At 48.0% G+C, this 23,439-nt stretch overlaps 1 protein-coding gene across 3 annotated transcripts in view; it reads left to right on the top strand.

The window, feature by feature from the left end:
* Positions 1 to 23,439, top strand: part of CLEC16A (C-type lectin domain family 16, member A) — a 213,042-nt gene that overhangs the window by 177,879 nt on the left and 11,724 nt on the right. The window lies entirely within an intron of this gene.

The following is a 23,439-nucleotide window of genomic DNA, read 5'->3' as shown; positions in this document are numbered from 1 at the left end:
AATCCATCCTGCACTCCTGTCCCCACCATGTCCAGCAGAGGGGCCCTTTGTGCCCGCCTGGCCTGAAGCACCCATAGCAGGCTGCTGGACTCGAGCAGTTTAAAAGCTACATCACTTAAGCTCCTGCTGAGCACCAGGTGTAGGTCATCATGCTGTTTAAACTGTGCCACATCTGCCAAGCAAGCCGTCACAATAAAGAGGTTAGGGACACATGCCCTGGAGTCAGACCATCTGGGTTCAAGTCCACACCCACACGCATAGACGACTGCGTGATGCCAGGAAGTTCTGTAAAGTCCCTGAGCCTCAGTGTCCTCTTCTGTAAAATGGGGCTAATGATAGGATTTGCCTCTCAGAGGCAGGCACTTAATACTGGGCCAGCACTCTGTACGTGCTTCACACCATCTCAGAACATAATGGTCACCACTGTTGAGGAGGGAGACAGGGTGCAGAGGGGTAGAGCAGCCTGCCCAGAGTCACTCGGTGCTCAGGGGTGGAAGGCCAGCACTCCAGCCTCGTGGCCAGGCTCAAGCTCCTTGTAGGCTCCTGCAGGCTGCTCCATAGGGCGTTCACCAGTGTTCTCGCCGGAGCTTTCAAGCTCTGCTGCTGCTGAATGGATGGCACCAGGCCAGTGGACTTCAGGGCACCTGTCCTCTTAGAGCTACTGTATCCTAGCATCATCCATCCTTCCAGCAAGTGCACACTAAGTGCCTCTGACAGCCTGTTGGGGTAGGGGGGCAGGAGACGTAGAAATGGATGACTGCTGTGCCAGAGATGGCTCAAGGGAGGGTCACTAATAAGGCCAGTCACCCAGAGGACCCGTGATGCTGGAGCACAGGGAGTGAGGTGTGGTGGGGGGAACATGGGCCTGGGAGGCCACGAGGAGGCATGTAGATTTCATTGAGTGCTCTGGGAAGCTTCTGGGGGGCTTTAAGCAGTGGAGTGGCTGGACCTGACTTAGGATGGTCTAAGCTCCTTGCACATGCTGCATGGGAGTGGATTGGAGACAGCAGTGCTGGGCCATCAGGGTCCCCCCAGAAGCCGAGAGAACAGTTGGGCAGGGTGGGGGTGCCCCTGGATGGTGTGGTCAGTGGTGGGTTTGGGTGCAGCTTGCCTAGTTGTGACAGATCTGCTCCTGAGGATGGCACTGTCCCTGCATGTCACGTTGCACCTCAGGGTCAGCAAAGCATTTCCTGTTCATGATCTCACTTGCACCGTGGGGGTGGTGAGATGGGAAACTGAGGCTTGAGAGGCGAGGCGACTGGCCCAGGTCACAGTACTAGGAAGTAGTGGTGTGCTTTGCACTCTGCTTCTGAGCCGTTCTGAGGTTGAAATGTCTAACTGGCTCAGGCACCATTTGAAGAGAGTGTTTCGTGAGGCTCACCGCATTGCCAGCATCGAGTTAAGTGTCTCCACAACCTGTGTTCACAAAAGACCGGAGGAAGGTGCTGTTACTCTTCCCACTTAACCAGTGAGGAGGCCAAGGTGAGAGAAGTGAAGTAACTTGCCCAAAGTCACACAGTGGTCCATGGTATTGCTGAAACCCATTCCTAGGCCATCTGACCCCCACAGTCTGCTCAGCCCAGTATCCAGGATCCTCCTCAGGACCTGAAGAAGTTCTTGGCTTTGGTCTGGGGGAGCTGTAGTTGGAAGTTGGGGCACTGTCTCTCCTAAAACCCCTCACACGTGGTTCCTGAGCACACCTGTCAGAGCTCATGATAAATCAGCCTGGAGATGCCTGTGTTTATCCAGTAGCACTAACTGGCTGTCTGGGCTTCCTGAGCCAATTGACATTTGCCCAGTATGTGTGATGTATCAACAGCTTTTTCTCCTGCTTTTTGCAACCCAGCCTGGCTCTCAGCCAGAACTCTTTTAAAAAATAAATAAAATAATAATAAGGTGCTGACCTGCTATGGTAATTGCTGGTGCACCAGCCAGCACAGGAGCCTCTGCAGAGGAGATTTAAGTTGTGCTAATCAGGGAAAAATTTGGAAACTTTCTGGTAGGTTCTGGGGCTGGCCCATAGTTTAGGTAGGCCCTTTGGTGATGCAAGTTTGGGGATTTCTTTGGCTCATTGCCTTGATGGACCCACAGAGGTGGGCTTCTGTGAAAAGCAGTGGAGTTTGTCTTTTCACTCATTCCTTTATTCAGCAAGCATTTATTGAGCATCTGTGTGTACTGGGCACTGTGCTTGGGGTTGGTGACCCTGCCACATGGAGCATGCAGTCTTATAAGAGTGACAGGCAGCATTCAAATATTCACAGCAGTAGCTATTTAGTAATGAGGAACCTGGCCTTATCTAATGGGGAAGGGGAAAGGCTTCCCTCAGCAGGTGGGTGAGTAGACCATGGAAAGAGTCAGTAGAGCAGACTGGATGAGGATCAGCATGCGAGGGGCGCTGCGTCAGGAAGGACCTGGATGCAGAGTGAGGGGAGGGCCAGGCTCACCTGGCTCCCAGTTGATGGGGCACCTTCCATGCCTCAAGCTCCGTACCATTCCTTATCTCATCCTCAGAACCTCCCTGGGGAGGCGTGTGCTCATGTTGCAGTTGAGGTTTCCTGAGGCTCAGGTGGTTAAGTGACCCACCTGGGGTTGCACAGCAAAGCCGGCGTTATAGCCAGCTCTGCCCAGCCCCACTCTGTGCTCTCACCACCACCCAGCCTCCCTCTCCGTGTTCTCCTTTTTTGCTCTTCCTCACTATCCTGTGTTGTAACTGGTGTGGCTCAGAGGCCTGCCAGGAGAACCAGAACCCCATTGGAGGGTAATTATCTCTAAGTTATTGACCTCAAGTCTGTAAACAGCTGCAAACCCAAAACTGCTTTGACAGTGTCTCCTGTCCCTGGCTCTCAGCACTTTCTCAGCGAACCACTTGTTTGATGGATTCCCACCCTACATCATCCACATTAGAGTAAATGCATCTCTAAAACTTTGTCAGGAACCACATCCAAATGAGGAAAAGCCGTGCTATCCTGGAGGAGCAGAGGGGCCAGGTGAACTGTCCAGCCTCTGGTAGGAGAGTAACCTCATTCCTCTGCTGCCAGGGGTGACAAGGCCTCCTCAGCCCAGCATAGCCTTCTGGTAAACTCCTTGCTCCTCCAAACAGGCAGACTTGTCCTTTCTCCATCCCATCCTGTCCCTCCATGACTTCCATGGGACGGCCAACTAGGTGATCAGGAAGCCAGTTGGCTAGAACCCCACAGCAGCGAAGAAATGCCATGCTTCCCCTAGCCAGAGAGGCCCACAGGGGCTGTCCTGATGGTGCACAGAGGTGTGGCCCTGTTGGAAGCATGGAGTCCCAGCACCTGCAGGATCTTCCCCAGCTCGAGGCCCTGGGCTGAGCCAGCCTAACCCTGCGGTCCTCAGCCCTTGCTGTGCATTTTTAGAATCCCCTTGAGAGGTTTTTTTGTTTTTTTTTTTTTCTTTTTTTTATTATTTTTATTTTGTCAATATACAATGTAGATGATTATTATGTCCCATCACCGAAACCTCCCTCCCTCCTCCCTCTCCCCCCTCCCACCCAAGTGTGTCCACTCCATTTGCTTGTTGTAAGAACTTCAAAAAAAATTGTGGTTGTTATATCTTCCTCTCCCCCCCCCCAGTTTTTTGTTGTTGTTGTTGTTGTTGTTGTTGTTGTTTTGTGTTTTTTTGTGTGTGTGTGTGAGTGTGTGTGTGTGTGTGTGTGTGTGTGTATGTGTGTGAATTGATTCATTCACCTTTAGCTCCCTCCAATAAGTGAAAACATGTGGTATTTCTTTTTCTCTGCCTGACTCGTTTCACTTAATATTATTCTTTCAAGGTCCATCCATGTTGTTGCAAATAGCAGTTGAAAGAACCCAATGTCCTGTCCCAGCCCACTTAAGTCAGAGTGAGAAAAGGGTCATTGGTGGCACTCTCCATTGTCAGAGCAGCTGCTCCCTGACAGATTTGGGGTAGAATGAGCTCTGGATATGAGAGTGAGATATATTTGGTGCCCTGGGCCCAGTTTCAGGAGAGGCCAGTTCCTCAAAGCTTACTATGCTTTTAGCAAACCTGATGGGCATAGCTCTGCACCATGCTCTGTGCTAAGAACTGGGGAGTGGAAGGTTCTATACGGACCTCCCTCAAGGACTTCACAGTATCCTGGCGATGCCTAACTCACTGTAGCAGCATAGTGTGATCAGTGCTGCAGTGTGGAAGCCCAGGGCAGTGAAGGCTCTAGAAGGAGGTCTGAAAGCATGGACAAGGTTAAATGAGGTGTGTCCCAGGCAGGTGGCACAACTCGGGCTGTGAAAACCATGGTGTGCACGGGGGTCCTGCAGGTAGCTTGAGGTATGTGAAGCAGGAGGCAGCAGAAGCAGCCATGTGGGAATGGCCTCCTACACCTAGTTAACCGTCCTGGACTTTGTCGGAGGGCCCAGGGAGCCACTGGTGGGCTTCCAGCAGCAGGGCTAAAGGTCACACTCTAAACTGACCATACACATAGCCCTGGAGCAGGGAAACAGTTCACTCACAGGAGCTGGCCCCACGCTGGGCTGCCCATGGGACCTGATGACCCACCCTTAACTGGGAAGAATAGGTGGCCGAGAACATGTCCTCGTGTAGAGCCACTGGAGCCCACATCCACTCATCCAGTCCAAGGCCAAAGCTGGGTGTCATCCTTGGTCTCCCCCGCTTCTCTCATGCAGTCCCTCTCTGGCAGCTCTACCTGGGAAATGCAGTCAGGCCCCAGAGCCTCTCATCACCACAGCCCATCTCCTGGGCTAGGGCCGGCTTGCTTTTTCCTGAAGGACCAGACAGTAAATCTTTTAGGCTTTTAGGACCATATGGTCTCTGTCACCACAAGATTCTGCCATTGCAGCCAAAAGCAGCCACAGATGATATGTAAACGAGAGGGGTGGCCATTCTCCAACAAATCTCCCGTGACACAGCAGGTTGGGTGCTGGACTTGGCCTGCAGGACCTTGTTTGCCAGCTCCTGACCTTGGCCAAGCCTGGGGCTCTTTCAGTGGCCTCAAAAGCGGCCCCTCTCCTCTCTCCTCTGCTTCTCTTCTTACTCCCTACAGTCTATTCTCAGCACAAGAGTTAGAAAGATCCTTTCAAGGGGTTCATCAGACCCTATGTCTCTTACTTTAAATCCATCACTGGCTGCCATCTTACCAAGAACGAAAGCCAAAGTCCTCACAGTGGCCCTGGGGTCCATACAGTCTGTTCCTCTGCTTCTCTTGAGACTGACCTCTCCTCCCTCTACTGTCCCCGTGGCCCACTCCAAGGCATCCCTAGGGGCCTCCAGCTGATCCTTGGCCATGCCAGGTGTGCCCCTGCCTTGTGGACCCTATACTGGGTGGCCTCTGCTGGGAACACTCACCCCAGGTACCTGCGTGGCTCTATCTTTACTTCCTTCTGGTCATTCCTCAGACCTCACCATATCAGGAGGTCTTCTCTGGCCATCCTATGTAATAGCAACCCTGTCCCTGCTCCCAGTGCTCCAGGTGCCCCTGCTGTGCTTAATTTAATTCTCTTTGTAGCACTCATCCCTCCTGACACTTTCTGTTTCTTCCTTGTTTGCCCCTGCTCTGTCCCACCACCGCCCCCCCATCCCATTATCGAACTGCAAGCTCCAGGAAAGCAGGCACTGTTTTGTTTACTGCTGAATTCCCAGCTCCTGGGCTGTACCAGGCATGTGGGTGGTGCTTGGTGAGTACTGGATGGATGGATGGATGGAAAGGGAGGGAGGGATGGATAGAGGAATGAAGGAATGGATAGATGGATGGACAAATATTTAACTCCCCCTTCTATATGCTAGCCATTGTTCACTGGAGACTTGGGTGAGCCAGACAGATCAGTCATTTTGGAGTTTCTAGGCTCTGTGGATGCCATAGATAGTTCAGAACTGCCCCCCATGATCAGTGCCCTGAAGGAACCATCCAGAGAGCTGGGATAGTGTGCAGTAAAGGGATCTGACCTGGACTGGGAGTCCGGGATGTTGACTTGGGAGAAGGAGGAAGCACTCTGGACAGTGTTGTGTTCCAGACAGAGGCCCCCACAGACAGGAGAACATGACACTTTGACAGTATGCTGCCCGGATCCCCAAGGACTTAAAATATCGCTGCCATGTGACACCTGCCACCAGTTTGGCTAGGCACAGAATTCCCCCTTTGTCATCAATCCACCCTGGCCAGATAAGTGTCCTGTTCCCAAGCAGATGTTTATCCCAGTGCTTCCAACAGCCACCCTGGCCTTCTCCCTCATTAGCAAAAAGCACATAAAGAGGAATTTGACCTGGGACAGTTTTCCTTGATAAATTCTATTGGAGGGGAAAGTTCTTGGTCTTGGACCTGATTTGAAGAATGATGTTTTGTGTCACATGCGAGAATGAACAGCAGAACTGGGTGGAAGTTCCTTTCTTTCTTTTTTTTTTTTTTTATTGAAACATTATAGATTGTACATGTCTGTGGGGTACCACATTGAGTGGAAGGTTCTTTAAAAGGCCAGGTTCACTCGGCAGAGTTAGGGGTAAAGTGTTTGCAATCCCCTGCCATGAATTATAATCAAAACTTGTTATGAGGGTGATGAAAATGTTCTAAAATTGATTGTGGTCATGGTTTCACAACTCTGTGAATACAGTGAAAATCAGTGAATTGTACACTTTAAATGGGTAGATTGTACAATATGTGAATTATATCTCAAAACTGTTGTATTTAAAAAATATAGTTCTAAACTAGGTGGACTGTCAGAAAGCTGTCATCAGACGGCACATAAAGACCAGATTATCTCATTTGTCTCATTTTGATCATAAAAGAGTCCAATTTATGCAATATTTTCCTTAAAGCTGTCCAAATGTGAAAAAAGTCATTGGAACCCACAACACATTCCAGAATAATTTGGAAACCTTGATGCAATCCAGACTCACCTGGCACCCTTCCTCTTCCCTAAAACTTGCCTTTTTTCATTTATTTTTGACTTTGAAGAAAAAACTCTGTTTTTACTGGTAAAATAGCCTCCTGTTCCCTTTTCTTTCCTGTAAATTATGATATAAGTTTGCATTTCATACCTTTCCAGAAATCTCTGTTGATTGTGGTCTGACCTCAGAATCATGACTTCTGGGAAAGCAAGTAGGTATTAGAATCACTGCTGTGCACATTTGTTGAAACCTCTGAAGTGTGGTGAGCAGCTTATGTTGTGGATTTGAGACAGAAAACAGGTGAACAGTATCTGCTGCTGCTCCTGAAGTTACTTCCTGGTGCTGGTAGTTGATATGCCAGCACCATTGTCCAACTCACACCAAATGACTTTTTTAAAATATGATCCTAAATCCTGCATGTTATGCCTTGGAGGTAATTAGGGCTGGTTGTGCTCTTTTTGCATGGTAGAAGCAGGTGAAGGATGTCTGGAGGTGCTACGACTTAACAATACCAGCTACTGTTTACTGAGCATTTACTATATATCAGCCATGGTGCTGAGCACATTTACTTATTCCTCACAACGATGTGTGACATAGGGGCTATTTCCCGCACATTATACCCAGGGAAACCAAGGCTCGAGGTACAAACTCTGTCCCCAAAGCCCACCCTCCTAATTCTTCTGTTGTTCCTCTATTCCCTATTCATACCCTAGCATTTAGACTCCAGGCTGCACTCCATCCCCTACCTGGAGGATGCCAGTGGAAACACAGCCATCTCCTAGGATTGGGAGCAGCTCAAATAATGAGAAAATGGTTAGCACCCTTCCCCCCAGCACAATGATGTACCAAAATGCACTCCCTCTTGTGACAGGTGATGTGCCCTGTAGCACAGGCCCAGAGGAGCTACAAAAGAGAAGCTCCAGCAGTTCTGTTTAGGAGGCAGGATGTACTTCTGTCCAAAGAAGTGCTCTCACGATTATTTATTAATTGTGAAAGGGAAGAAAAAATAATAGGGTTTCCTGGAAAGGGATAAAAGTTCAATATGATAAACTCCCGAAAAGCAATCAAAGGCCAAAGAGGGCAGAAAAATAAAGGACAGAGACAGTGAGAGAGATGATGAATCAAAGCGGCGAGTGTGTTAGCAGAAGCCAGGGAAGGGGCCGTGTTTCATCACAGTAGAGGTGCAGGGGTCAGTGCTGCTGAGCGTCAGAGCAAGAGCCACCGGTGGGGGCGAGTCAGGGAGGCAGCAGGACTCAGCCCCACAAGGTCACCAGGCCCTCCCTGGGGATGAGCTGATGATGACAGGAATGAATGGAACCAGTCAGCTGTTTTGCTGTTACTGCAGGACCGTTGTATTAATTTTTCTGCATTAATGCATAAACAGAAAATTATAAATGATAACTGTAAAGCTATAAGAAGAAATCACTCAGTTTCAGTTTACTTTTCATCTGTCTTCTCTGTTTTTTCTGTTTTTTTAAAAAAAGTTTAGTTACCCAAGAAATACGAGTTCTTAATTTTCAAAAAATCAAAACATGACATATGAGACTTAAGTCTCCTTCAACTATTCCTCCCTAATTGCCAACACTCCCCAGACACCCCACAGTCATAGTTTGACTTGTCTCCTTCCACACCCTTCTCTGTGCCACCTCCATTTCATATGTGCGCCTATACTGATGGACAAGACAGGGCCACACCCCTTCTCTGCAATTCTGAAATCCAAACAGCTCTGAAAAACCAAAAGATTTTTCCTAACTCACTTGGTGGCAAAACCTTCTCTGAGCTAGTTATTGACTATTTATAAGAGTTTTTTTTTTTCCACTTATTGTGAGTATATGTGCTTTTTTCCTGCAGAAATTTAGTATGGTTTTAGCTACCTGAGACCCAGCTGAGGGTGTAACATAATATGTATGTATGTACCACATGGCCTTTTAACTCCTGAAGATTCTAAATTCCAGGACACATCTGCCACAGAGTTTTGGATAAGGAGTTATGGATCTGTAATTGTCTTTGGTTTGGGCTGCCCTTTTTTTTTTTTTTAACCTAAACAGAATCATAATTCTATATAACCTTCTGTAGCTTGCTTTTTTCAGACACCACTGTGAATCAGAAATCTGCTGTGTTAGTGCTTACAGATTTCACGCATTTCCTTTTCATGGCTGCCTAGTCTTCTGCAGGGTGGATACTCAAGTTTCTTTGGCTGAGCGTTTCGATTGTCCCAGGCTTTTGCTACCCCAGACAGCGCTGCAGTGGACATCTTTGGACATGCCTGTCTGTGCACATGTGCAGCCTAAGAAGCAAAACTACAGTTTTATTTTTAACAACATTGCCACCACATCAAAAGCATTTCCCTGTGCTGTAAAATACTTCTCCCTAAACTTCATTCTTAATAGCTGCATAATATTCCCTAGTTCCTTAGGAATGGTAACAAAGTAGCACATATTAGGAGGCATAAACAACAGGAGTTTCTTATCTCACTGTTCTGGAGGTAAGAAGTCCGAGATCAAGGTGTCAACAGGGTTGGCTCCTTCTGAGGCTGTGAGGAGAAATCTGATGTGGGCCTGTCTTCCAGCTTCTGGAGGTTTGCTGGCAATCTTTGCTACCTCTTGGCTTGTAGGAGCATCACCCCAGTCTCTGCCTTCATCTTCACATGGTATTCTCCTGTGTGCATGTGTCTGTGTCCACATTTCCGCTTTTTATAAGACAGTCATATTGGATTAGAGCTCCCCCCCCCACGATGACCTCATCTTAACTAATTACATCAGCAACATGACCCCATTTCCAAATCAGATCACATTCTGAGGTACTAGGGGTTAGGACTTCAACATAAGAATTTGAGGGACTGAGGGATAGGAAGGGAGGCAGGAGACAGTTCAACCCATAACGGTCTGAATTAGCCAAACTCTACTTAGATCACTTATTTTGGCTACTTAAATTGTTCCTGCTAACTACATTATGAATCGCCCAGTGACGAACATCCTTACACAAAAATCTTGGTCTGTGTTTGCAATTATTCCTTTAGAAACCATTTCTTAGGATCAAAGGGAATGCCCGTATTTAAGGCTCTTGATAGCACCTTGCCAGATGGCTTTCCAGAGAGTAGGGTGGGGGGTGCCCAACGGGCTACCCCTGGGCCCCGTGTTTTCATTCCTGGGCTCTCCAGAGATGCCAGCCTGCTCGGTGCTCCAAGGCGAAGCCCTCTGCACATGTGTGGGCCCGCCCACTAGCATAAGCACAGGTATTCTCACTATCAAGTCACGTGTTTATTTTATTTCCCATTCCTGCCAGAAAGAGAGTGCTCAGATTAACAGCAAAATAGAAACCATAGCTCAAAATGTATGTTTAGGCCATGTTCTCTTGCAACTGTATAGACGAATGGAGATTGCAGAAATACTGGGCCCCCTGGGCATCAAGCCTTAAATCAATCAGTGAAATTTCACTCACAGGGCAGCTTGCCAAGAGAGGCCAGGAGAAAGAAGTGAGCTCTCTGATTTAGTTCAGTCTGTAAAGCCCAGGGCAGCCTGGGCATCCCGTGCCCTGAAAGGCAATCAGATCATGAGCACTCAGCTGCTTTGGGGGAGGGGGCTGGCCAGGGAGGGAGTTCTGTAGAGCCACTCAAAGCAAGCCAACCTGATGGCTTTTTGTAGACTCCAGGAGCTGGGGACAGGTTAAGAACCGGGGGAGCCAGAGCATAATTAATGGGGACTTCAGAGAACAGGCAGCAGAGAAATCCCTCAGAGAAGCAGAGAGTTTTGTGCATGTGATGAGCACAAGGACAGGGCTAGATGCGTGCGTTCTCCCAGCTAGGAACCAGCGTGGAACAGCAGATGACTAACTCAGCACGGCAAGGGCCAGTGCTGCTCACAGCTGAGCACAGAGAACAGAGAGCAGGATGCAGGGAAGGATAAATTTAGCCTACGTTTAAGGGGAAAACATCGATCTCAAATGTAGTGCTGTCTTTTAAAGGAAAGTGAAAGCCTTAGGCTGGTCATTTGGGACAATTTCACTTGAACAAGTAAACAGCAAGGAAGAACGAATGCTGGTAACCAGCTCATCCTGCTATCAAATCTGCAGGATCTTCCTTTTGGCAGAAGTGTGGCTAGTTTCTGCATGGGTCTGATGGGTGATCCACCCTCACACTCCATTATTTATTCCCAAGAAAAGGTGCTGCCTTGTTTTCTGGAAAGGTTTTAGGTTTATGTTTCCGATCCACATGTTCATCTTCACAAGGAATGACACAGGGCTCAGGCTCTGAGTTTGCTTGGCTGCTGGCCCAGGTCGCTGACATCTAATGGGTTTCACATGTTGGAGCAGGGCCACTGCCAGCTCCCCCTCACACTCCATTATTTATTCCCAAGAAAAGGTGCTGCCTTGTTTTCTGGAAAGGTTTTAGGTTTATGTTTCCGATCCACATGTTCATCTTCACAAGGAATGACACAGGGCTCAGGCTCTGAGTTTGCTTGGCTGCTGGCCCAGGTCGCTGACATCTAATGGGTTTCACATGTTGGAGCAGGGTCACTGCCAGCTCCCTCCCATTGTCTAGTAACTGAATAAAGGACATTTGGTGGCTGTAGATAGATTTTTTTTTTTTCTACCCGGGGCTCTTCTAGCATTTACCTGGCATCCTGAGCATTATTTCTACTTGGGCAAAGCTGAGGGAACTCCCATTGTCTAGTAACTGAATAAAGGACATTTGGTGGCTGTAGATAGATTTTTTTTTTTTTCTACCCGGGGCTCTTCTAGCATTTACCTGGCATCCTGAGCATTATTTCTACTTGGGCAAAGCTGAGGGAGCCACCACAGTCCCAAACAATAGAGCATCTGTCCTAATGATGCTTCCATAATCTCACTAGTCCGGTGGTGACAGTATCTTTCATGAAGCCTGCCTCTGACACTACTCCCTTATTTGAAAGGGGAAGAAAATCCAATCGGTCAATATTTGGGACACTAATCATATGCATTCGGGCGCCAGGGGTCATTGAAAGGCTGAGACATTTCCAGGAATTCATGGCTCTGAAAACGTGGGGCTGACCGTAAAGGATTTCCAGTGAGGGTATGAAAGAAATAAACCCAAATCTCCACTCTACCCCCACCCCTCCGTCCCTGAGCATTGTTCATTGTGTCTCAGATTCTTGGGAAGGAATGAAGTCAATGCACATAGTGATGTGGGTCCGAGTTAATAATAAATGTGGAGGAAAGAAAAGGATGTTCAATATTTAAACATTTCAGAGCGCTTAGTTTGTTTTGACAGTTACTGCCCTCCACCTGCTTCCTGTATGAGTTCTGTAAAAGTGAGCATTCTTGGGCCGGCCCGGTGGCGCACTGGATAGTGCTCCGCTTGGGAAGCGCGGCGGCACTCCCGCCCGAGGGTTCGGATCCCACATACAGACTGGTTCCCGCTCACTGGCTGAGCAAGGCACAGGAGCAACACCGAGGGTTGCAATCCCGTTGCCGGTCCCCGGTCCGGTACGGGGGCAACACTGAGGGTTGCGATCCATTGCTGGACACGGAAAAAGACAAAAGACAAAAAAAAAAAAAAAGTGAGCATTCTTTCTCTGACCCTGCGACTGGTATCTGACACCGGTAATTCAGAGAGAGGAGGAAACGGTGCCTTTTCTAGGCAGCCCCAAACCAGCTGGATTCCTTCTTGTTTTCTGTTGCTTTTCTTAAATGAAGGAAGAAGATGTCAACGTGGAAGCTAAGGTTTTCATGAATCCTGGGGCACTTGTAAGGAGTTTTTAAGCTTTGGGGTCACATTCAGAGTTGTCATAATTTTCCCAGATTCGTTCTCTTGGAGCTATCTCATGTTTTAATGTAGATTTTGTGTTTTGGTTCTTACCTCTAACAGACTAAAAAGCTTTAACATAGTGTTGTGTTTAAGAAATGTCTATCCAAGTATACATACTAGATACGTTCCTTAAAAGTTGCCTGTAATGCAGAATTCTGTGAATCAATTCCTTTTTTCTTCTTGACACATTATATAAAAGGAAAAGCATTCCTTCAGGGGAAGGAAAAAACATTTGGCCCCAAGTCATAATAAAATCATGCTTAAGGATGCAGCAAACTTTAAAGTCTCTTAGTTAAAGGAAATCAATACTTTTATGATGAAATATTAATAATACTAAAAAAAAAATAATAAGTCAAAACTACAAATGCAGAATAGCCAGGGTGATTTTAATGTTGAATGCATTAGCGTAGCATTTGCAAAGAAGCATGAAGTGAAAACAGATCAAACCATAGCCAATCTAGGAAGTCCTTCCAGGTCCTAGTAAGCCCCCTTTTTTGTGAGTTTTCTATCGAGAAGGTACACACTTCCTTAGGTGCCAAGGTTACCTCCAAGCATTTTATTGAAACTGCTGAGTTTTGGAAATTAGAAGATGAATCTATGCTGGAGAGAGGAGCATGCACAGGTGTACACACACACACACACACACACACAAACGCATGCACACACGTGCATACACGCACACACAGCAGTGGGCAAAGAGAAATGGAGAATTAGGGAAAGCCACTTGTTTGAATACACAGCCGGCTGTTGCCTCCCTGCCTTTCCTGCATGAACTGTTTCGGTAGAGGTCTTTAAGAGGTATGCATTCATAGTAGGTTGAACCATTTGAAATGGCTGTTTTTGTAGGACAACTTGGTTGAATATTGGAAATTTCATACAGTTCGACCTGATACATTCAACTCTATCAAAGAAATACCAACAAACAGAAGTCACATGTATCTCAAACACAACATAACCTGGGATTTTAAGAATCTAGATGAAAATAACAAGAACTCTATTTTCTCAAACCGTTTTTATATAAATCCCTTAAATTTAGATATTTAAAGTTACTTTAGCCAAGTTCTCTTTTGTCTCCTTTTAGTAACTCCTAAAGCCTTTAGTCATGACAGCAAAATAAGGAAGGTTTTTGCTTTGTGTCATACTATTTTCTCTAAAGAGCTCGGCCATCTCTTTTGTCACATCCCTGTATGTCTAAAGACACTTATAGAAATGCAAATCCCCAGTTCTTGCCTCCCTGGGCTCGAGTTCCAGGCACCATACATTCCAGCTAAGTTATCAGAACAGCAAGTGCTACCTGAACATTTAGACTATGTTAACTCTTTCATCCTCATGAGCCCTGTGAGGTGCAGTATTGTCACCCCACTTTACATGAGAGGAGCACAGGCTCATGGAGCAAGCACGTTCCCCACAGTCACATGGGGGTGGCCAGACTGTATCTTGTACCTGAGTGGAAACCGCAGGCCCAGAGCCAAGTACTTGCTCTTCTCAGGGCTTCTCCCTTGCAGTGATATAAGCCTCATGTGCAATTGTCTGATAGGCTGTATCCTACAGGCCAGCTAAGATAGAAGTTGACAGAGTCCTGTCCATCTAATAACCTCAGTTATGGTCTTTTGAAGCTTGCTCTGGGCTGATTATGTATCACAGTCTCCGTGCGGCACTGCAGACACTCCTTGATTCTATCTGTCCCATGTAGTTCCAGATAGTATCTTCAGTTCTTTTTGTAGGTGATATGTAATAGAACGTCATCATCTGTCAGTCTAGTCTAACCCCAATCTGCTAAAACACACAGTAGGAGAGGCTTTAGTAACATGGCCTGGCTACAGAAATTAACCACCTCACTCTGCAGAACCTGAGTCCTGGCAAACACAAGCCCAGGACCACAGGCCTGCAGCCCTCTGCCTTGGGAGCACATTAGTATGTGTCAACTGCACATGCCATTTGCAGAGAATCAAATTGAATTCCCTGGCCCCTTTGTACACTGCCACCTAGAACACATGGGGTGGGACGTACATATCAGCGTGAGACACATACCATGTGGCTACTCCCTTGTTGGCCTGAGAGGATAGAGCAGGGCTGATGGGGTGAGAAAGACTTGCTGCAAAGAATCAGGCACTCCTTGGCCAGCCAGAATTAAGGAGGACGTCCCTTGCAATCAGTGGGTTCCTGGGTCAGTTTCCTTAGGCTCCCGGGCCAGAGCAGTCCAGGGTCTAGGAGCCTCTGCATCTGGAGGTGCTCCTTGATTGCTGTCTAACCGCCTCCCTCTTGCTGCTCTTTCAGCCCTGTTTGCTGCCTTAGAAAAGAGGCAGCCGAGATGGTCGCTGATGAGCTTTCTAGTGCGTTGGCTGAGAGACTGTTGTGGAGGTCTTTTCTCACTAATGTACAGACGGTAATAAGATCGGAAGAGGGCAGGGGCTGGGCGAGGCAGGGACCTGGTCCTTCGGAATAAAGCCCAAGTCCTAGCAACCTTCAGTTCTAAAGAACCAAAGCAAGATTGTGCCACTGTGGGAAAGTCTCAGAGATCTAGTCCACCCATGCCTGCTGCATGCCAGCTGACCCTCTGTGGCCTAGAGAGGTGTTCATGTCCATGGCTACAAAGGAATGCCAGCATGTAAAGATGCACCATTCCTCATGTGGAGGCAGCCCAGATGCCCCCCAGCAGCCAAGGGGACATTTAGACCTTGACTCTCTCCAATGAGTGGCAGCCCACACAGGCAGGCCTTCACCTGAGAGCAAAAACATTTCTGAGGGCACAGTTAGGACAGAGATGGCACAAAGAGAAGAGCAAGATACTGAAAGACCATTTTTTCTTTTCTGCAGGTTTTCAAGTATAGTCCTTAAAATCCAAGAGGATTTATCCATGGATAAAGAGCTATAAGCTAAAAGATTCTGTACCTTCACAGCTATTTTTGTATGTTGGACATATTGTCCCTTTAATAGCAACCAGAAATAAAAGTCTTTGAGCATTTTGAGGTGCAGCCAGTCCATGCTCTAGGGGTTGCCAGGGGTGGCTGCTCAGGCTTGGCTGAGGAGGACTGTAGAAATCCCTTTCCCCAGGCACCTGATTTGCAGATCTGCCGCCTGGGCTGGACAGGAAGTGGTTTCTTCAGGGCCAGTGCACAGGAAGAAAATCAGAATTCACTATTGGGGGAGAGGCCCTTAGATTGCCCTGAAAGCCCAGAGTTTTGTACACACAACCCTGAAGCAGTAAATCATTTAAGATTCATTGAAGGGGGCCTGACAGGAGTCTCTATACAAATACCCAAGTCTTCTGCCTTTACCCAACCCTCAGAGTCCTAGCAGGGAGCGAGGGGACTGCTGAGGGATGCCAGCCTGGCCCACAGGATCACTGCCAACTCAGCCCTGCCCATGTCATTAGATTCCTTCGTTTTTGTGCAGATTCCTAAGAGGATTCCTGGGCCACACCTAGCCCACTGTGGGTATGCCATTGTCGGGCTTGAATCTGAACCCTGCTTTGTCAGACCCCAACACATGCTCTTTGAGCAGTTGTGGGTGGTTTTGGCCCTGTGCCCCATTATCCTAAGGTGGTTTATCTGGGGTGGCCCCCACTCAATGGCCCCCAGCCCCGCCCACCCTTGGTGTTGCTCTTCTCTTGCCGGGGGAGACTTCAGAGCCACCTCTTGAGTCACATGCATAGACGAGAAAGCTGTGTCACCTGTAGATCTCATGGGCTGGAGTCTGTCCAGAGTCACCAGTGGGCTGGAGTCCCAGACTCAGTCACACCCCAGCCCCTCCCCTCTCACTCAAGGGACCTGGCAGACTGCACTGGGAGGTGAAAGGGCAGAGCCGAGGAAGGGGCCATTGAAGGGAGAAATAAGGCTATGGCCGTACTTGCTGTCTTCCGCTTGTGTGCGAGGTCACAAGGCCGATTGATTTTTTACTGTTTCCCAGCATCGTGATGGGTGGTGAGAAAATATGAACACTGCATCGTCAGAAACCTGAGCTGCAGCCTCGGAATGAACTTGCTAATGAAAGGCAAGCCCAGGGAACCCATGCCCCGTGGTCCTCATTCACTTTGGAGACTGTCAAAAATGCATGGGTTGCTTCTCCTGAATCAGCCCTTGGCGGTTTTTATTTTATGTTTTGTTTTGCAATCTGGAACAAGCATAAATAAACATTAAGTTTTTTTAGGGCAGGCAGCTCCCCCCTCCAGATCACAGTGCTTTTTCCTAAAAGAGTCTGTCAAAAACTAGACTTCTTTGAAGCACCTCTGTCTGAGATTTCAATGTCTTACTCATGTACCTGACTCCGAAGCCACACATCTCAGAAGTTTGGTCAAGGTGGTCCCAACCTGTGGTACCTCAGTTCAAGGTAGAGCCTGGAGACCCCTGTCTCAGCCCAGAGTGGAGGTGTGCAGTGATGTTCACACAGATAGGACACGTGCTTCGTTTGACTTGCTTGGAGTTACCTGCTTCTTGTTTTTAAAAAAAGGATGCGTCAAGATTTTTAAAAAATCAGGAGGTTCTACATGAAAATCTGTATATCCAGCTTCTCTTGAAGAACTGGAAACTGGCCACACTGAGGCCTTTGTTCTCTTGCAGCAGCAGTCAGGAGGAGCTGGGGAGCACACTCTCCCATTTTCCCCAGTCTCCACCAATCCCTGTTGCCTCCCTGACACCGAGGCTGAATGTCCCATGTACCACACAGTAACGTGCCTGTGCTATTATTTTCCTAGTAGAAGAGAACTGTTTCTCAGTGCCCATGTCTCTTTCAAATGAGGGACACCGGAGGACAAATGAGAGGACCGTGAGCTTTTCACCTCTGGCCCCTCCTCATTCACTTACATTACCCGGCCAGCCTTGCTGTATCTGTGATTTTCAAAAGTAAGATTCACAGAGGTGTCTGGAAGGGAGAGGGAAGCCCCTCCTGGGCAGGGCATCGTGGTGGCACAGCAGTTCCATCTTCCTCTCATGTATAAATTGGAGTTTCACTGTTTGGAAAAAAAGTTTGAAAAGGGCTGTCATTTGCAGAATAAGGTTCCATCTCCAGTCAGGCAGCCGTATTTTCTGTGAAGTTACTTTCGAGGACATGCCCCAGGAGGATTTAATGGGACAGAAACCTGGCGGATGAATTGGTATGTTGTGAGAGCTAGGTCACTTGGTACAGTTTTCCCCGAGGTCTCGGCTCCCAGGAAGCTCAGAGCTAAATGGTGACATTAACTTCCCATAGCTGCAAATCATCCTGGTGTACCTTTTGGCTTTCCATCACCTTTTATTGTGGGACTGTCACATTTAGTTTTTGTTTTAGTGGCTTTCAGTATTTAGTATCTATGGCATTTGGGTTTGGGTTTTAAAATAAAATCCTTCCTGGAAACAGGTAATATGAAAGAGCGTCTATATGGAATGAGGCTATGGGCTGAGGTTAATGCCATTTAGTAGAGTGGAGAATCCCTGAAATGAATTCTAACCCAACTAGGTTCCCTCCACTTCAGCTCTCTAAAAGGTCCCTGTGGAATCCCCCATGCTCTTAGGTAGTTTTCATATCTTCCCAAGGGTATTTTTTTTTTTTTTTTGTTTAAAAAAAAAAAAAAAAAAAAAAACTTGAAATAGTGGCACTCAGTCACGTCACCAGTATTCCTGGAGTGATGACAGTGTGCAAAACGGCACAAACTAGGCAGACCACAGCAGTCAGCTGGGGCCTCCTTGATCACTCAGAGATTCAGGACACCTTTGACTCAAACCACCCAGTTTTCTAGCCTGTGCACATCCAAGCTCTTCCCACTGTTTATCTCTGTGGCCTGGTGTGAGCCCAGAAGAAACTCGGTCCCTTTATTTGTTTCTACCCCGAAAACCCACTTGCACCATGTTGCAAAAAGTTGAGAGAGCATTTCCTAAAGATTTGGGGGGTCATGGGTAGGATCACTTCCCCATCTCTTCCCCTTCCCCTCTTTCTCTTTACAGTATCCTGCCGAGATTCCCCCAGCAGGTACAGGGCCACTTTCCCTGCGCTAGAAGCTCTGGGGGTCAGCCATTCCCTCATCCCTACAGGGCTCGTCTCACATCCCTCCATTAACAAAGCTTTTTCCCCCAACTATATAAGTTAAGATTAGGTTCAACTACATAGTACAAACAACTCCAAAAGAGAAGTTCATTTCCCTCTAGGTAAAAGAAGCCTGGATATAGGTAGTCATGGGCTACACAAATGCATCAGGGACCGAAGCTCTTTCCTGCTCAATGCTCTTCCATCCCTAAGGTAGGATTTATCCTCATGGATCCAGTATGTTTGCTGCAGTTCCAGCCATCACATCCAAGTTCTAGGAAGCAGAATGGAGGAGGATGCACCCCCTTTCCTGTTAAAGAGCCTTCTTGGAAATCCCACATGCTGCTCCTATTTCTGTCTCATTGGCCATAACTTAGTCACATGGCCATACAGGTTCTCTAACTGCAGATAAAGGGGGAAATGGCTATTGGGAGACAGCTAGCAGTATCAGAAACTGTCCAAAACTCTCCTAACCCAGAGAATTCCAGGTACTAGCTGCTAAAGTAATGATAGTCATTGCACAAAACACCTAACCATCTTTGTAGTCAAGTTTATTATGCCCTACCTGGGCAGGCCGACTCCTTTATAGCTGACAAGGCCCCAAGGCTGGACAGGGCAGACTGCAGGAGCACAGGGGAGAGAACAGTTAACCCCAGGAAACTCCTGTGCAAGATGGCTCTGAACTGCATGAGCCAGGAAGGATGGAGAAGGGATTTGTGATGATGGAAAAGGTGCAAAAAGGAATTCCAAACTGAGGAAACAGCCCAGCAAAGGCAGAAAGTAAGCGGTTCTTGTCACAAGGTCTGAGGACCTGCCAAGGCTGCTGGAGGTGGGTGGCGCCATTTCCACATGCTCCCCACCCACCCTGTTATTCTGGGGTTTGAGAAGGGACCTGACTCAAAAGGAGGTTAAAACTCCCTTGAGTCCTGTGGATTTGACCAAGAATCTCAGGATAAACAGAGATTATCAGCTGAAATCCCTCAAGGTCAGGCAAGTCCAGTTGTGAGGAGCTGGAACCAGCTCTGTTCAGCTCCCTCCAGTTGCTGCCCTGTGGGAATGAGCCCAGTAATGTCACATCTTTTCATTTTTTAAGTCAAAAATCCAGATTTCATTGTAAAATCTCCCAGAGTATAAATGGTGATACCTAACACACACACGCACATGCACACATGCGCGCACACACACACAAAGCAAAACATGTCTGCAGCCCCTGGGCCACCGTTAGCCTGCTCTGGATCCTGAACAGCATAGTAGCCTGGTTCTTGGCAGAGGAAGCTTAGAGATTCAGAGGCCCGCAGGGTGAGGGGGTGGGGTTGTCCGAGATCTTAAAGCCGATTTGAGCAGAACTTGGACTTGAACCTGGAATTCTGCCTCCAAGCCCAGTGCTCCCTCTATCAGTGGGCCTAAAATAGAAGTCTGACCTTTTCGTGATATTTCTGTGCTTGACAAATGCCAGAGGCATATTCATTAGTTCATCTTCCCAGAATAACTGGCAGAACGAGGCCAGAGGGCAACAAGAAGATCCCCACCTGCCCCCGAGAACCCAGAGCTCCTGGAAAGTAGGGGATGTGTTTTGCCCTTGTCCTAGGTCTGCCTGCTTCTGGAGCATCATGCCTGCCTGGCCTTAGGTCTGGCAAGGTGCTGGGGGAGCTTCTTGATGAGGCCAGAGAGAGCTTTAGAGGCCAGAACAAATCCCAGGGGGAGTTGAGGACTGGGAGCTTGAGTCTGTCCAGTTCCCAGGCGGCTTTGTCCTCCTTTTTTTCTCTTTTAAAATAATGTTCATAGTAGGAATCTTAGAAAATTCAGGCAAGCGCAAAAAATAATAAAACCACCTGGTTCTCTCACTGCTTCAGCTTCAATCTCTCCAAGTCTATTTTCTCTGTTCTGGCCAAGGGGTCAGGGGGAGCCCAAATTTTTCACAACAGTGGGAGCACATGGGACATGCTTTTTCTTTTCTTTTTTCTTTTTTTTTTTTTTTTTTTATTTGTAAGAAAACGAAATTTATTGCTTACAGTTTCAGAGGCTGGGTAGACATGCTCTTTCTAACCTTTCTTGAGCATTTCCCTTGACACTTAATCTTCTTTTATACCAGCCTTTTTGTTGGCCGCAGAGGATTTCATTATCTAGATGTATTAGGATTCGTTTGGCCTTTCCCTGATTATGGGACGAATCAGTTGCCTTCAGTTCCCTGTTCTACATACCAACCCTTTGAATATCCTTGTAGTTCAATATGTGGCTCTGCCCACAGTGACCCACAGCATGAATTCCTAGATGTAGAATTGGTAGATGGTATGAAAGTTTATATGGCCTTTGATCCCCATTTCATAGGCTGTTCTTGAGACATGCTTAGAGAGAGCCAAGAAGGTTATCTACTGGAAAAGCTCTCGGGAGGCCAGCTTTCCTGTACCCCGTCCCATGATCTCTGGTTCATCCAAGTGTTTGCAAGTACTCAGGAGTCCACGTGTATCTGATGCATGCCCAGAAAACCTCTGGCTCGTCCGACAAAGCCAGTTTATCAAGGCCCGCCTTGCTGGGGAAGAGCAAGAGCCAGAGGACAGGATGTTTCGGCTGTGGTGCTCACCTTCAGTTCTCTCCACCTCCCTCCTGACCTTCTGATGTGTCACACCAACTCTCAAAGCAGTTTCCACATCAGTTTTGGAAAGAGCGCCTTGAAATTGCAGGGAGGGCCTGGGCACTCAGAAAAAAAAATCTGTGCCTTTCTGGGTCCCAGTGCCATTGGGGAGACAGTGGAAAGGAGGGAAGTGGGATTTTTAGTAGCAGCAGGTGAAGGAAAGGTGCAGTCAGCGAGACCCTGCAAACGTGTGGTGGCAGAAGTTGGTGATTTTTTTTTTCTATTCAATTCTCAGTACATGCAAATTTTATTACCAATCTGTAGCTCAACCCCAACTCATTCCCCAGATAAAAGAACTTCGGTATTCTGACTGCAGTTTCAGCATCTCGTGTGCCACTCCACACACCCCACTCCAGTTGTCTTTGTGTAGTAAACCAGATGTAGGGTATTTTGGTAATAAACCAGGGCTTCAAAGAAAGCAAGAGAGAAGACCTGTGTCTTCAGGGAAGAGGTGTGTGGCCCTTGGTGGCAGCCCTATCTTTCATCTACTCGGGCTGGGGTCTCTGTCAGGAGCATCTAGAGTTTCATCCTGGCTCTGTCATGGCACTCACTGGCCCTCTGTTCTTGGCTCTGATGAACAGGCAACTCGGGAAAAGCCATCTTGACATTTTGATTTGATAAGGGGTAATTCATTTTCCAGGCAAGTAAACAGCTTATAAACTTGGGGGTTTACCACTTTAAGTGATTAAGAAGTAAGCAGCTATAAAACTGGTTCTGTGAGGCTGTGCATATTGTCCCCAAGGAATCCTCCTGAGCAGTGTTTGGATTTGCCGGATGTTTGCCATACTTCATCTGAGTCGGCCCCCCACACACAATATATCACATAATGCCTCTTCCTGAGAACTCCAAGTACGTTAATCCTGCTGTTCTCTCCACAAGCAGACCTCTGCGGTAGGTGAGGATGGGAAATATCCTCTACAGAAGAGGAGCTGCATGCCATTACATCACCCCCGAAACCTGGCTGGGGGTATAAACAGGGCTACCAGCTTCTAAGGAACTGATCCTCAGACAGAAACAGCTTCCCATGAACATTGGTACAAACAGCCCTTCCTTGATGGCCAGATGTGGGGTCCCATCAAGCCTTAAAAGGGAGACAGAGCAGCAGGCGCCATCTGTAGATGCAGGGAAGGAGGCTGAGGGAGGGGTGAAGACGTACCAGGGCCCCACAGCTGGTATGTGAGCAGAGGAGGGTTAAGTCCAAGCATTCCTGGGGCGGAGCCTGTGCTCATTATGCACACCAGGCTGGGCACACTGCTGCTGCTGAGGCTTTGCAGACCACACGGTCTCTGTGGCAATGTTCAACTTTGCTGCTCAGTGCCAAAGCAGCCACAGCCAGCGTGTAAGCAAAGGACCGTGGCTGTGTGCCAATAAAATTTTACTTACCAAACAGCAGCAGCACCCTGCTGCCCTCCCGAGTTCTGAGAAAGGCAAGGTCAGGACCCATAGGGCCTTCTGGAAAAGTATCAGTGGCAGCTGGACTTTGCAAGGGAGTGAGGTTCAGCCAGTGCAGGTGGCCTGAGCAAGGTCTGGGGCTGGTGTGGCAAGTGCACTCACTAGAGGAGTAGCAAGTCTTGGCAGGAATGTCCAGGAGGATTGGAGTCCCCTCTCTCAGCTGGAAGGAGGACTTGCCCCTCATCCCCACTGTGACTCGGTGCTACATCTGAATTACAGGGTAGAAGTAGCTTGGTCCGCAGGAACCACCATGGTCTGCATGGCTCCTAGGATTGTCAGGCATTTGCTCCGTGGAAGATTTTATGTATTTAGTGAAGTCAGAAGGCTCAGCCCTTTGGACAAGCAGACCGTAAAAAGGACAGAAGTCATAGTCTGCAGAAAAACCTATATCCTCTGGAAGAGGAGTTCCTGGGCTGGTTTTATTATAATACGTTTGCTGAGCTGCACCTGTGCTGGGACTTGATGAAAGTTTTCTCATTTTGGGCCGGACTGGTGGCGCACTGCTACAGTGCGCCACTTGAGAGCGCGGCGGTGCTCCCGCCGAGGGTTCGGATCCCACATACAGACCGGTTCCCGCTCACTGGCTGAGCGAGGTGCAGGCGCGGCACCGAGGGTTGTGATCCCGTTGCCGGTCCCAGTCCGGTACGGGCGCGACACTGAGGGTTGCGATCCATTGCCGGACACGAAAAAAGACAAA

This window comes from Galeopterus variegatus, unplaced genomic scaffold, assembly GCF_000696425.1.
Source record: "Galeopterus variegatus unplaced genomic scaffold, G_variegatus-3.0.2 Scaffold161, whole genome shotgun sequence".
NCBI classification, from domain to species: domain Eukaryota; kingdom Metazoa; phylum Chordata; class Mammalia; order Dermoptera; family Cynocephalidae; genus Galeopterus; species Galeopterus variegatus.
The sequence above is the reverse complement of the archived record's forward strand: the minus strand, read 5'-3'. Positions and strand labels throughout refer to the sequence as shown.